Raw genomic sequence first — 14,019 nt, 5'->3', positions numbered from 1 at the left:
TAATGGACCCACAGAGAGACAGACATATCCTCCATGGTTTCAGAGTTCATGCTTGTGGCTTGTACCTTTCCGACAGGAGAAGGAAGAAATTATAATTTTCTGGAAATTTTTTTTACAAACCAAGGACGGTATATCCACCATCACCCTCATTTATGACTCTTTAATTTAGAAGTTAACTTCATTTAAACACAAACAAAGCAACAAATTTATTCATCCAGAAATAGTTCTCATACTATTTGATAAAATCCTTTTCATTTTAGCAATACTGGAAAGCTGTGACCCAGCCACGATCACCAGCTCTCTGCTGCCATTTCCTCTACCTTGGCAGCTGAGTCCCAGTAAAATCCATCTAGCAGACTGGGATCTGATATACTGCTCATTTATTTATTCATTTAAGTAAGGTAGAACTAAAGAAATGGGGGTAGTTTATATTTTAATCTATAATCTCATGTCCCATACAACAGTATCAAGCTAAAAAAAAAAAAATTCCACTTACCTAACAATAGTACTCCAATTATTACTTTTTCGTACATCCTGAAATCATGAGCTGGCTCACAAGTCAGTGCAAGAAAGCCACCAGGGCGGACTGCAAGTGACAGTCTGCGCCCCAGCCTGCCCGCTATCTTTCAGGCCCACCTTCCCGAGGCCTTCGCAGTTGATAGGCCTGGGTGGCATTTTGAATTATGCAAAGTTGTTAAACACCTGTCAATAAAGATATATGGACATCTGTTTAATTGGGAGTGTGAAAGTGTTAAGTAAAATCTTCATTTCAAGAAACTGGCAGCTACATGTTAAATTTACTTTGCATTAATTAAGTGGGCGCTGCAAGGTAGCAGCCTGGTAACTAGACATACAAGAGCTCAACTGTGAAGGCCTGAGGCCAGGACCTGAGCCAGGCTGCTGTGGCTGCTCTGGGGTTAAAAACCTTTCATGTTTAATGTGAAGATCCCTGGGTGCCAGAATGGAAGTGACTTCTTACATGTGAAATAAATGTAACTGAGAACTTTAATGACTATTTGAGTACTCTGAGGTTTGAAAAAACTCTCAAACTCATGACAAGTCATACAGCAATGGAAGAATACGTGAGACACGAGAAATCTCTAATTCAGAATATAGAGTTTAAACTGAGAGCTGCCCACACAGCTGCAGAACCGGAGAGTCGTTTCTCTCTAAAATGAGTTAATGCCAAGACAATAAATATGAACACTCAAAAACAAAAACAAACGAAAACCCTTGTCGGAAAGTGGGATGACATGAGGGCTATGACGTTCTGAGGAAGACCGGTTTCAAAGGGAGACAAAACAGAAAACGACATGAGTTAGATGTGAAACAGCTCAAAAGAAGGTGACTGGGTTCTCCACCTAAATTGTCTTACTTCGTATAGGAGTTGTTTGTGAAAGGTGTTTGTGAAAGAAAACCAATTTGCTAAGTCAGCAATTTGTCAAATATATCTAATTTTGTACCCAAAAATATGGTTTAAAAAAAAAAAGTGTACGAAGGGATGTGTGGGATGTCAGGAAACTGGGCCACAGAAAAAAATGTCATTTAGTGGGGAAAAGATGTATATAAATATAGCTAATATCTTCAAGGGCTTGCAGAAATGGGGGGGGGGAATAGGGGACCGGTGCTTGAGGGATGGTGGAGGCAGAGATGGGGGAGCTGAGATGCAGACTTGGGAGAGATTAAAACTGAAGGACACAGAGGGGGACTCTGAGGATGATGCAAGAATCTTAAGGCCCCAGAATCCCGGAGGCAATTCATTCAAAACCGAAGGCAATTCATTCAAAACAATTGCAGCGAAATTTACAAATAGTTACATTTAACCAGTATTTCGTAGACCAATATTTTATACCTTGTGAGTGAATATCAGGTTAGGTCGCAGAAATTGCTCTCAACAGGTAGTCAAACGAAGGAGATTTTGTGGATATTAATATAATTAATTAAGAAAGATTTCACATGATTTTATATTGATAAGGGGAGAGTGATTCACATGAGCCTTAAAAATGCTATTTCCTTTTGAAAGAAGGTAAATAAATTAGTCATTGGACTCCCAATGAAGTTTGGGAGTCACGTTTTCAAGAATAGTCACTGATATGGAGACTTAGGGTAAAAAAAGGTAAATGTAAAACAGCGAGATCCAAAACTGCATATACAAAATAAAACCCTATTTGATTCTTTTTCGATTTTTTTTTCTTTTGGGCTGTGTTATCTCTGCCTGAAACACACTTATTCTCTTCTTACATGGCCTAGTTCCATTCTGCTTAGGGTCTCGATTAAATAGCACTTCCTCCAGGAAGCCTTCCTTGACTTCCTGTCTTCGTCAGGGGACTTATACTCATAGGACTTGTCACACTGCACTGCAATCAGAGGACATCTTTGTGTCTCCACTGGACTATAATGTCTAAGAGGGCCCGTCGCACCTGTGGCTGTCTTATTTACCACTGAGTGCTTGGGGCACAGTTGACAATACATATTTGTCAAGTCAATAAATGACAAATGAATTTTATAATGTAGAGGAAAGCAACTTCTCTTAGGCAGTCGTGGGAGGGGGAGCAGAGGCTGATCTTGGTATATATCCAATGCCACATCTTAGCTTCAGGATACCCCAAGATTCAGACTTTACTAAGGCAGGAAGGAGAAAATGAAAAACAGCCTAAAATCCAGCTTTCATCCCTTCTTCTGCCTGGACTGATTGGCCTCTGAGAACTCTGTTCTTCATGTGACCTCTTGCTTTTCTAGAGAATCACTTCATTAATCATTCTTGGAATTTCTGTAGCACTTACACACACTGGTTCATGTGTTGTCCTGCATGATCCTTTTCCTTGTATTTGTAGGTCCCGTTCTCTTTTCAGCATCTTGCAGAACACCCTACAGAGGCTGAGTGACAATCAGTAAATTGTCATCATTGCTGGCAACCAGATGACATAGGTAGCCACCTATGTGAACATGAGGCCACAGGAAAAGAATGGGCCTCTTCACTCTTGGTCACCTGGATGGATGAGTCAGGTCTTTATAATGGGAGGAGCAGGCACTGACCTTGGGTCAAGTATGAGTTTGGAGCCTCCTTCAGGCAGATTTGTTGATACTACCTGGCCTGATCATTGGTGTCGTTACATGTCATTGAGTCGGCTCTGACTCCTGGTGAGACTATGATGAGTGATGCCCACAATGTCCTCTCTCCAGAGCCCTGCTCAGCACCTATAGACTCAAGCCTAGGGCTCCTTTCATGGCATCTATCCATCTCATATTTGGTTTTTCTTTTTTCCTGCTGTCTTCTGTTTATCCCAGCATTATTGTTTTTTCCAAAGAATCCTGCCTTCTCATGACGTGCCCGAAGGACAGTTTCAGTTTTGTCATTTCTGCCTCCAGCAATGTTTCAGGCATAATTTACTCAAAACCTGTAAGGTTCTCAAGGTAGATCCGGCATTAAACACTGGGTGTGTGGGAGCAGAACTCTATAGTGACCTCTAGTGGCAAATCTGCATAATGGAAGAAAAACTGTGAAAACGGAAGACGCAATAGAAAAAAATAGACACCATAGGACAAATTTCCCTTTCAGGTGTTTCCCCAACCTTCTTTATACTCTTACTGAAACACTTGTTCAAGATCACCATAATTTTGCCCTAAGTGTTTTTAAAACATATTGATTTAGTTGCCCACATTTAAGAGGAAGTATATATAAATTAAAAATCAAGAGGGATTTAATTAAAAACCTGGTTCCTCTTAAACAACACAAAGACCTGCCAAGCGTGAGCTTGCATTTGCACATAGATCCCTGGAGCTGAAGACTGGCTGTCCCTTGGGACAGGTGGGCTTTCTTGAGTAAGCCAATTCTTCCACCTGATGTTTGCAGCCGTCAGCTTACATTGCACTTTAATAAAACCTCAAACTCTCAGTGTCTTACACCAACATTGGCTGACTTCCTTCTCAAACGACATTGTCTGTGATGGCTACAGGTTCCAGAATCCAAGCTGATGGGGCAGCCCCCATTTGGAATATGCCGTTCTTATAGAAGGAAAAGAAAAATGGCCACATGAGGCATTGGCTTTTAATGCTTCTGCTCAGACGTGGTATATGTCATTTTTGTTCACATTCTGTTGGCCAAAGCAAATCACAGGCCACCCTGACACCAGTGGGGCAAGGAAGTATACTTCCTCCAAAGAGAAGTCATTCAAGTCATATGGACGTAGTGAGAATATATAAAACACTACAATAAGGGCAATGAATAATTGAGAACAATACAATCGGCCATATTCATTTATACTTTCTGCCTAGCTCCTTTCTGCATTCAGTTTGCAAAACAAATTTAAATAGGTATAAGTAAAGGACAAATATACAAATATACAGTAATTTCTTACATTTTTTTATTGAGATGTCATAGAGATTTTAACTGTGCAATTTGATAAATCAGTTATACACATGCACACATACACATACATACACATGCGTGTGTGTGTGTGTGTGTGTGTGTGTGTGTGTGTGTGTAAACCCCACTCGAATCAAGATATAGAATATTTTTAACTCTCCCAGTAATTTCTCTCTTGTCCCTGCCTAGTCAATACCTATTCTGCATCGAGGTAACCACTACTCTGATTTCAAAGACTGTTGATTAGTCTGGTCTGTTCTTGAACTTCATAGAAATTGAATGACACATTATGAATTCTTACGTGTCTGGATTTTTCTCCCTTGACATAAAGTCTGAGAGACTCAGCCAGGTTGGTTTTGCATGGATAAGTAGATTTTTCTTTCATATTACTGTGGTTATCCAACTGATTCGGCAACCTGTATTGAAGACTGTCTTTTCCCAACTAATTGTTCCTTCATTGAAGGTCGTGGTTTTTTGTTTTTGTTTTTGTTTTGTCCTCTGGCTGCTTAAAGATTTCCTCTTTGTCTTAGATTTTCAGGAGTTTGATTATGATACATCTGTATGCATGTAATTTTCTTTGGGATCTGAGCTTCTTAAATTTCTGCATTGATAAGTTTAGCAATTCTGGAATATCTTACCATTATTTTTAAAAATATTTTCAAATATTTCTCTCTCTCCCTCTGGAGTTTCAATTTTGCAGACATTAGACTCTTTAGTTATTACTCACATATATGGGTCTTTTCCCATTTCTTTTTTTCCTCTTTTGCTTCTCTTTGTATACTGTCTAGTGATCTCCAATAATCCTACCGCTAAACGGCTGTGTCTAGTCTGCTGTTAAACTTATATCATGAGTTCTTTGATTCTGATATTGCATTTTTCATTCAGAATGCACATTTAATTCATTTCATAGGTTCCAATTCACAGTCGAAATTCTACTTATTTTCATTCGATCTATGTACCTTTTATTCTGATTTCTTGAACATACTAATCAGTAATTGTAATGTCCTTGTCTGCTGATTCCAATATCTAGAAATCTGTAGTTCAACTTTTATTTATTTATATTATGGTAAAATAGGCACAACGTAAAATTTACCATTTTAATAATTTTTAAGTTTACACCTGAATGGCATAATTAAGTGCATTCATATTGTTGTACAAGCATCAGCTTTTATTTTTGAAAATATCGAAGATTTGCCACGTTTCCCTACCTCTTTGCATGACTAATAATTTTTTTTTTTTTTTTTTTATTCAGGACATTGACCTTAACCTGTTAGTTATCCATCAATGCAGCTTTAGTGCCTTGGTTTTTTGCAGGCCTGTTCTCTCTGAGGGGTTTTGTTCTGTTTTTTTCCAACTTAGCTCCCCAGGCTACTGTGCCACTCTAGAACTCAGCAAGTGTGGCTGGTGGGAGTCAACAGGCTTCGAGGTTGTGGCTCCTTCAGTTCCTCATCGGTTACGCCGGCCCTGATTAACCACTCAACACGCTGACGGTTGTTTTCCCTTCGAAAGTGTCCTTCTGCTTACAATCCATTAATGTCCCCATGGAATAAACTGACAAACAGGCAGATTTCCCCAGGGAAAAAGAAGAGTCACCTTCTACGTGATTCTGTCCCTATTACCTCTTATGTTTTCCCATGATTATGATGCTAATTCACAGGATTTTCCTATTGATAGTCCCACCCTTTTCTCCAAAATGCCGAATTTGTATCATGTTTTAAATATCAATGAGCCGAGGGTCATTTTTAGTGACAGTCTTCTAATTCCTTAAAAACTGAAAAACTGCCCCAAAGAAACTGGTTGCTTCTAAACTTTCCAGCTTACATGGCTGGGTATAGTATGGTCTTATTTATGGAGATAGCAAATTCTGGAGGCAAACTAGGTTTGTGAGAGAAGATCATGAGTATCACTTGGATATGTTAAATTTTAGATTTGTCTGGAAGACCCTAATGGAAAAGTCAAGCAGGAGGATGGATGATTGGTTTGGTACTCCGAAGAGGAATCTAGACCGGAAATAAAGATGTGGCAGTCACCAGCCCTTACACGGAGAGAATGGAAGTAGTGATGGACAGGAGACAAGGGCCAGTTTGTAGTGTCTTAAGGCTGCATGGTCTAGCCCCAAAGTATCTCTAAGTCTAGCCTTGGGAACGAGAGACATGACAGTGACCTAGGCCATGTCGTCTCAACTATGTTCTAGGTTCCTGTAGCATGGAGCTGGAGCCTTACAAAAGGATGATTTTAGCCCCGAATTTACTCTTTTTCTTGGAGTACCTCCCTCCCCTTCAGAAGTGGGCCAACAGTAGACATATATTTTGTTATGTGACCACTAATTTTGACCATGGCTCATTAGCTCATACATAGATACCTGATACAACTCGAGCACATCTGATTCCCCTCTGGGGAACATTTTATTGAGAAATACAGATAACCGAAAGTTAGAAGTTAAACTGTATTAATGATGGAGTTCTTGGGTAATATCAACACAAATTTCCCGAGTTCTACTAAACTGCCTGGGTTCCCACCCTTTCTGAGGCCTGGAGTCTATGAGATAGCCCAGTGCCCTTCCATTAAATTCTCTCGTTCTGTGAAGCTATTTTGAAGTGGTTTGGGGTACTTGTAACCAAAAGAGTCTTAATTAGGACAGGCCTTGATATGTCTAATTAGGGGATCATTAACAGAACGGAGCAAACGCTGAGGCTGAGCTGAACTGGCCAGGGACCAAGAGAGGCAGCTTTACAAGTCTCCATGACAGGAGTAAAGAGTGTGGTGACTGCACTCTATAAAGTCACTGCAGATCGTTTGGCTCCAAATGACTAAAGGCCCCTCTCTGCATGGCTAATCATGTGGGGACGTTTAGCACAACCTAATACGCCCTTTAGTCCTGCTGTGACACCCCCATAAGTGAGATGTGAGCCTGCACTATCTCTTCCAGACAAACCCTGCTGGTTTTTAACTATCTGTCTAGCGGAGAAGGGATTCAATTACCCTTTAGCCTTAAAAATATGCCAAAAGATACTGCCGGCCTTCTGTGGCTTGGAACAAACTCACGTTGTACAAATCTGTTTCTCATTTATGTGGTTCAGCCAAATCGCCAGGGTTGTTTTTATTCCCTCATAGAATGTGACAGTACAGAAGGCCGGCATCCTTTTTATTTGGGCATTCCACTCGGATCCTGAACATAGAGGGGAAGAAGAAGAAATTACTGGAAAGTTTTGATGTCTGTTTGTATAGGACAGAAGTTCTCAGAATAAGAAATGATGGAAGAAGGCATTTTCAAATACTCGGTTAATTTCTATGTTACTAGACTCACTTTCTATTAACTGGTATGATTTCATAAATAGGTCATATGGTGGTGTTTCTAATGCACTGCCTGAAAAATAAAAATTGTGACTGATAGTAGATATGGTTTAAAAGAATGTAATAGAAAATACTATGTCCTAAGAAAGAAAAACCAGGTTTCTGTAAATTAATACTTCAATAGCTATTTAGGGATTAATCTGTTTAAATTTTATAGATTATAATGATTTTTCAAAATGCCATAGCTAGTAATAAATTAGAACTTAGAAACTATCTAAAAGTTATTCCTTAAAAAGACACAAGACTGTCAAGAAGACACCTAATTGACATTATTACTTATCTGGGGAGAACATTAAAGTGCAAAGTAAATGTCTCACTTTGATAACATGTACCATTCAGTAAAGAAAAATGAGTTTGGTTCTATATAGGGCTTTTCCCTTGGGTGAGCAGGGTTGAAGAGATAGATACCTATGACGTTTTGAGTGGAGGGACTTGAACACAGAACGAGGGTTGAGTTGGTGCTTCCTAACCAGGCCCTGGAGAGACTCCACTTTAATACCTTTTTCCTGGGTCCCCCGAGCTACTCTGTTTGCTTGCTTGCTTGTTTGTTTATTTACTTACTTATTTAAAAAAAATATTTTTGGCTTCCATAAGCCAGCATTGATTTATTTTGCTGGCAACCATACTGTATCGTAACTAATACAGTAGAAAGCACACATAATCAGAAAGAAGTAGCTTGAAATTCAGTCTGAATCAATGCCACACTCGAGGACCAGGATGCACAGATTCAGCCTGGATCTTCTAATCCAAGCATCTGTATCTTTGTACTGGGAGAAGGTTAAGGAGCCAATCTAGAGAGCCCCTGTCTCTCTGGAGGTACTGCTTCTGCCTTTGTTATATAATCCTGGGGAAAGGCCACAGTGGTTATTGGGAGGCAAGTAGGGCCTTGAGACTGTGGCTTGAGAGCAAAAAGGAGTGGCTGGACCTCGTAAGACATGCTTCAACTTCACTAAATGATGCTCCTACAGCAAAGACTTGGCATACATACATTGTTCTGAGACAGCGTCTCTCAATCTTTTTAGCTCATGCCACCCATTCTTTCCACTCATTCTCAGTTTTAATCAACCCAGAATACAACTGATTTTTACTTTCTGTATTTGGTATTAAGAAACAAAGCATATAGGAATGTGTTTTTTAAAAATGACACGGTCCCACAATATTCTAATACATCCCCCTGGGAGGGAGGGGGTGTGTGCAGAGCAGTTGCTGAATACAGTACATCTCTTTAACAGTGTAAACTCAGAAAGCCAAGAAATTTAATGTATACATTCAGAAAGCATTTCAGAATGTGCTACCATTACTTTGATAATTGTGAAAACAGATATCCAGAAGTTCTCTTCTCCCTGCTAACCTTATATTGCAAACTTCACCTGGGCATTATTTATCTTTAAACAGAAGAAAAAGAGAACTGTGTATTTTCTTTGTGAATGCAAAAACCATAAAATAAAATTAAGTCTTCAGCAAACACTCTCCACGTAGAACCTTCAGCTGATAGCTAGTGAATGGGTACTTTATGAGGTTAGTGGTTGTTGCTGATGTGGGAACCATATTTCTGTGTGTGTTTACAAAATGGTTCCTTGGACCCTGATGACTCGCTACAAATTTATTTTTTTCAAGGGGCATAGCCTTGGATTAATGAACAAGGGCTATTATACAGTTCACATACAGCATTCGTGGTTCTTCTTCGTTCCCTCTTCAGCCACAGGCCCTTCAAGGAATGCTTGCCTGTAGCTGTGCACACAGACGGCACAGCTTCCGGCTTGCCACATGCGTCCTGTGGATGACACTATACATGTGTCTACGTGACCATTTCTCTCTTAGAATTATTCTGCAATTTGATGCTACGCATCAAAAGCCATTCCGTTTTGCACTTTTGAACCAGAAATTTTATGTCTAAGACTTTATCTTAATGCCACGATGCTGGAAGAGTTTAAAGGCTTAGCTCCAAAGATAAAAGAAAAAAAATTTAAAACCACCTAAATAATCAATAATGGGGACATGTTTGAATAAACAATAATGAAATAGTAAGTGGCCGGTAAAAATAATGGGGTAGAATACATGAAAAGATATTCACAATATATTGTTAAAAAATACAAGTTGCAAAATAAATGTCCTGTGTGATCCTTTTTTTAAAGCATTTTATTTTATTATTAGTTTCAAGTATATAGCATATTGGTTAGACATTTATACAGTTTATGAAACGATCCACCCCCCAATTACTCTATCATTCCCCCTGGCTCTCCACTTAGCCATTACAACTGCTGACTACATTCCCTATGCTGTGCTCCCCACCCCCGTGACTATCTGTGAACTACTCTGTGTGATCCTTTGGTGGATGATTATCCACTTTTGTGTCTTGTTGAGAACCAGTACACACATACATGAAGCAAAACCAAAAATAATCTACTTTCAAATAATATACTTTACATATTAAACATTCTACCATAAGAATACATTGCTGTTTACTCATAAAAAAATCAGTCACTGTATTTTATTTAAAGACTGGGTAGAAAACTTATCAAAGCAAATATATAATTTCTGACTTTGGAAGATTCCTTTCTAGAAAAAAAAAACAAAAAACAAAAAAAAATCCCAGTAAGTTTGTTCTCAATTTTGGTCACTAGAGGTCACCAAAGTCATAAAGATTATTAGTAATTTTTTTCCGTTGTTTTTATTTTGAGTCGCAGAGGGATGTTTCTGGCCCTCCCCTGTTATGCAGTTTTGAAGCATTTACTGGAAGACCTCTTGCTGCTTAGTCTTAAAAAGGAGCAAACTGTTCGGACTAGTTTTTTCTAACATTAAATATTTCCTGAAACAGACAGCCGTCTATCTATGGGACTATTCAAAACAGATGGGCGTTTCTGGAGAAGGTGATTTATTTCCTCCTCTGATACCAAAGGGCTTATTGGCCGATACCTGCTGAATGTGAGTTCTGAGTAATGTTGTTGAGACAGAACCACAGAACACCCAGCAGCAGCACACACCGTTTCAAATGAAACAGCATGGACCATTTCAAGGAAAAAACGTTGTGCCTTTACTGGTAACATGTGTGGTGTATGAGGGCTTCAACGAAGCAGAACAGTCAAGAACACCCATCGCATCTTTTGAATAGCAGACCACACTACCTTTTCGCATGTTAATAATTCTGCATTTTTAAAATTCAGCATAAACCCAAATCCCCCAGATCCTAAAATTATAAAGAAGCAGGGAAGATTCAAAAGCTAGATTGGAATCCTACAAACATTCGAAGAAACCGTCTCACTTCAAAGGGTTCGTCAAGCAGAGGAAGAAAGATATAATAACTCATTTCAATGTTCTTAGCATGCTCACCTTTCAAAGAGCTGTAATTCATATTTAAAAATGAGATTTCTATAATTAAACAAAATGCAGCGTATGGAAAGTGTGTATTTGTCAGGAGTTAAACATTGTGGACAAAGACGCAACAGGCAAAAAGACTCACAGTTTCAGTGTTTCAATTACCAATAGATATATGAGTTACCTGGTAGATGAGTCTATGTTTGAATCTGCCTTCCTGAGAAACTAAGCAAATTGTTCTTTTCCGTAAGAATTCCCAGTGCTTCCATACCTGACGAATTCAAGGTCAAGGCTTTGGTATAAGCCATAAACTAAGAGACTTCAAGCCAATATCAATGTGGCACATTTTGCATTCAGCCTTGCTCCTTATTTGGTGGACTTTATTAGACTTTGATCTTGGTTAACTTTGAAGTGTCCAAGGTTCCCTCTTTCCGTGAGGTTTTTTTTTTTTAAGTTAAATCAGACAGGCGGGCAAAGGAAATCTAAACCTTAAAAGAATTGAAAACAACTAGACACAGTCAGTTATATATTTTCACTACTTTGTTTAAAGTAGCACATTGCTGTACTTAAAACACTTCACATCACTGAGTTATTTATTAAGTTGTAAATAAAAGTCACATTTTCCGCTGTATCTTAGGAGATACATTGGAGAACATGCTGTTGGGAGCCTGTTGTGTGGTTTGTGTGAAAAGTTCAGTTAAATGCAAAACTACAGGTGGTTGTTAATGATGTTCTAAAAACTATTACCACAAAATAGCTGTTAATTTAAAGGAAATATTTGCCCAGGAATTCTAATATTGGCGATCTTATATGTGAAAGTTGGCTCTTTTATGAAATTTTACAGACTAGGTATTGCAAAGTCTACTAGAAACTTGGGTTTACATTTGTATTTACAAAGTGATTCAGACCCTTATCTCAAACACTCATTAATTTTCTTTCCCTTTTATTATGCTTTGGATTTATGGCTCTATTATTATCATAAAGGCGATTTCATTTAATAGTAAAGTACATATACGCAACCACACACATATATATGTATATGTGCATTTGTATATGAAATTATCATTTGGCACAAAAATAGAATCCGTTACGTTTTGTTTGTAAAATTTGTCTTAGAGAGTATTAAGAAAGAAAATTTTCTTTTTTGAGAAATTTTAACATTCAGCCCACCCAGGTACCACTTATCTTTTCTGTGATACCTCACTCGTCTAGTCATCCTTCTTTGTCGAAATCTGTCAAGTGGAACTTCTTTCTATTAAAGAAAACAACACATTTATGTTATGCCGGGTCATTAGCAGAATGTCCCAGGGCAGTTCATGTTATTATTTCAATCCTCTTCCACAAAGTAGAAAAAAGTCCGAGTCACCTTTCAGGACATCTAGAAGAGCTAAATTTTCTTTTGGATAAGTCTGATTCTGTCAAAGTACCAATCTAATATAGTTATTGGAACAGTGATGCACATAAGAACTTTACATGGTCGAGTTACCCAGGGGCTTGAGACATGTTTTAGAGAGGAATAAAAACTTAATGTACCTGGAGACAAGAGGTCTCATTCCTGCACAGGTGCTTTTCCTTCCCATGAACATCTGGAGGAAAGCCAGAAGGGAATTTATGCACTTGTCTATAATTGAGAAGTTTAGGGAAGAAACTTAAGAGAATTTAGAGCTATAATAGTGATGTAGATAAATATGGGTAAATCTCTCTACCAATTCTCCTAGAGGAAAATTGTTACTGTAGAATGAGATGTATGGTAGATGCTCCCATGGCTTGGACTGTGTTCTCTGGGATGGCACCGGCGACCACTGGACTGGACTGGAGTGTCAGAAGCACTATGGGGCAGGCACTGGGCTGTGGATTTCAATGCTCTCAGCTAGAATCCTAACGTGGTGTCATACTGGACAAGATAGTTAACCTCTTCGAACCTTCATTTCCTTATCTGTAAAATGAAGATAATATATGCCTCAAAGGACTGTTGGGAAGATTAAGGGAGAGTCTGAATGTAAAGCGCTGACGTCATGTCTAGCTCGTAATAAATGTTTCATACACATTTGTTTCCTTCCACAGAAAATCGTTATTGGATTAAATGACTTGATATTTGTGAAAGTGTTTTGTGAAATACAAAGTGCTAATCAAATATCAGGCATTATTACGATTATTTTTAACATGCACTTAGTTCTTTTTGGGAACTTCGGACAATAAAACAGATGATCTTGACCTGAGATAGGAATTCTATCAGATAATCCAAAGCCAAATTCAAGAGAGTATTCATTTCCTCCCAAGAAAATCATATAATAATTAACAATGAACTAACTTTGTTATTTGGAATGACTACCATCTTTCTTCTTCTGAACATCAAACTCTTCAAAAATAGGTAAGAAAGTATATATGGGAGCGGGCGAGAGGAAGAAAGGAAAGAAGGAAAATAGAGGCAGTGTACATTCTCTACCATGTGGGTGATTGATACGGGATATGATCTTAATTTCTTAAAGAAATGGAAAATCATTTTCAAATGTAGTGTATTTTGAAAGACACATTTTTTGACACCTATAATTAGATAAATACCACCAATACGTCTGGAAAAGGTTGATTGTTTGAGGTCGACGCTACATTTCCGAGGAGCCGGAGGCTGTTCCTAAAGTTCCTGTGTGTGTAGGAAACGTTTAAACCACGTGGTCTAAGTCGTAAGTCCATTCAGGCAAAAGCCAATGCCACTCAAGGGTTTAGTGCTACAGGAGAATTAGTATTGTGTGCTTCTGAGGGACCACTAAAAATAGAAACTGAATGTGTAAGAGCACAGAATATATACAGACCTCTTCTGTGAGCAGGAAGTGATTGGAATTCGTTAAATCTAAGTTGGTAGTCTGTGGGGATGTTTCTTCATAAATCAGGGTCCTAAAGTGCAGTGACTTGTTCAAAGTCTTAAAAGACATCTTAGAAGAATCACGGTCATAAGTCAATCTGATATGGAATTACTAGGCATCGAG

This window comes from Pteropus medius, unplaced genomic scaffold (genome assembly GCF_902729225.1).
Source record: "Pteropus medius unplaced genomic scaffold, Ma_sr-lr_union100, whole genome shotgun sequence".
Taxonomy (NCBI): Eukaryota; Metazoa; Chordata; class Mammalia; order Chiroptera; family Pteropodidae; genus Pteropus; species Pteropus medius.
This window is presented reverse-complemented; position numbering follows the sequence as displayed.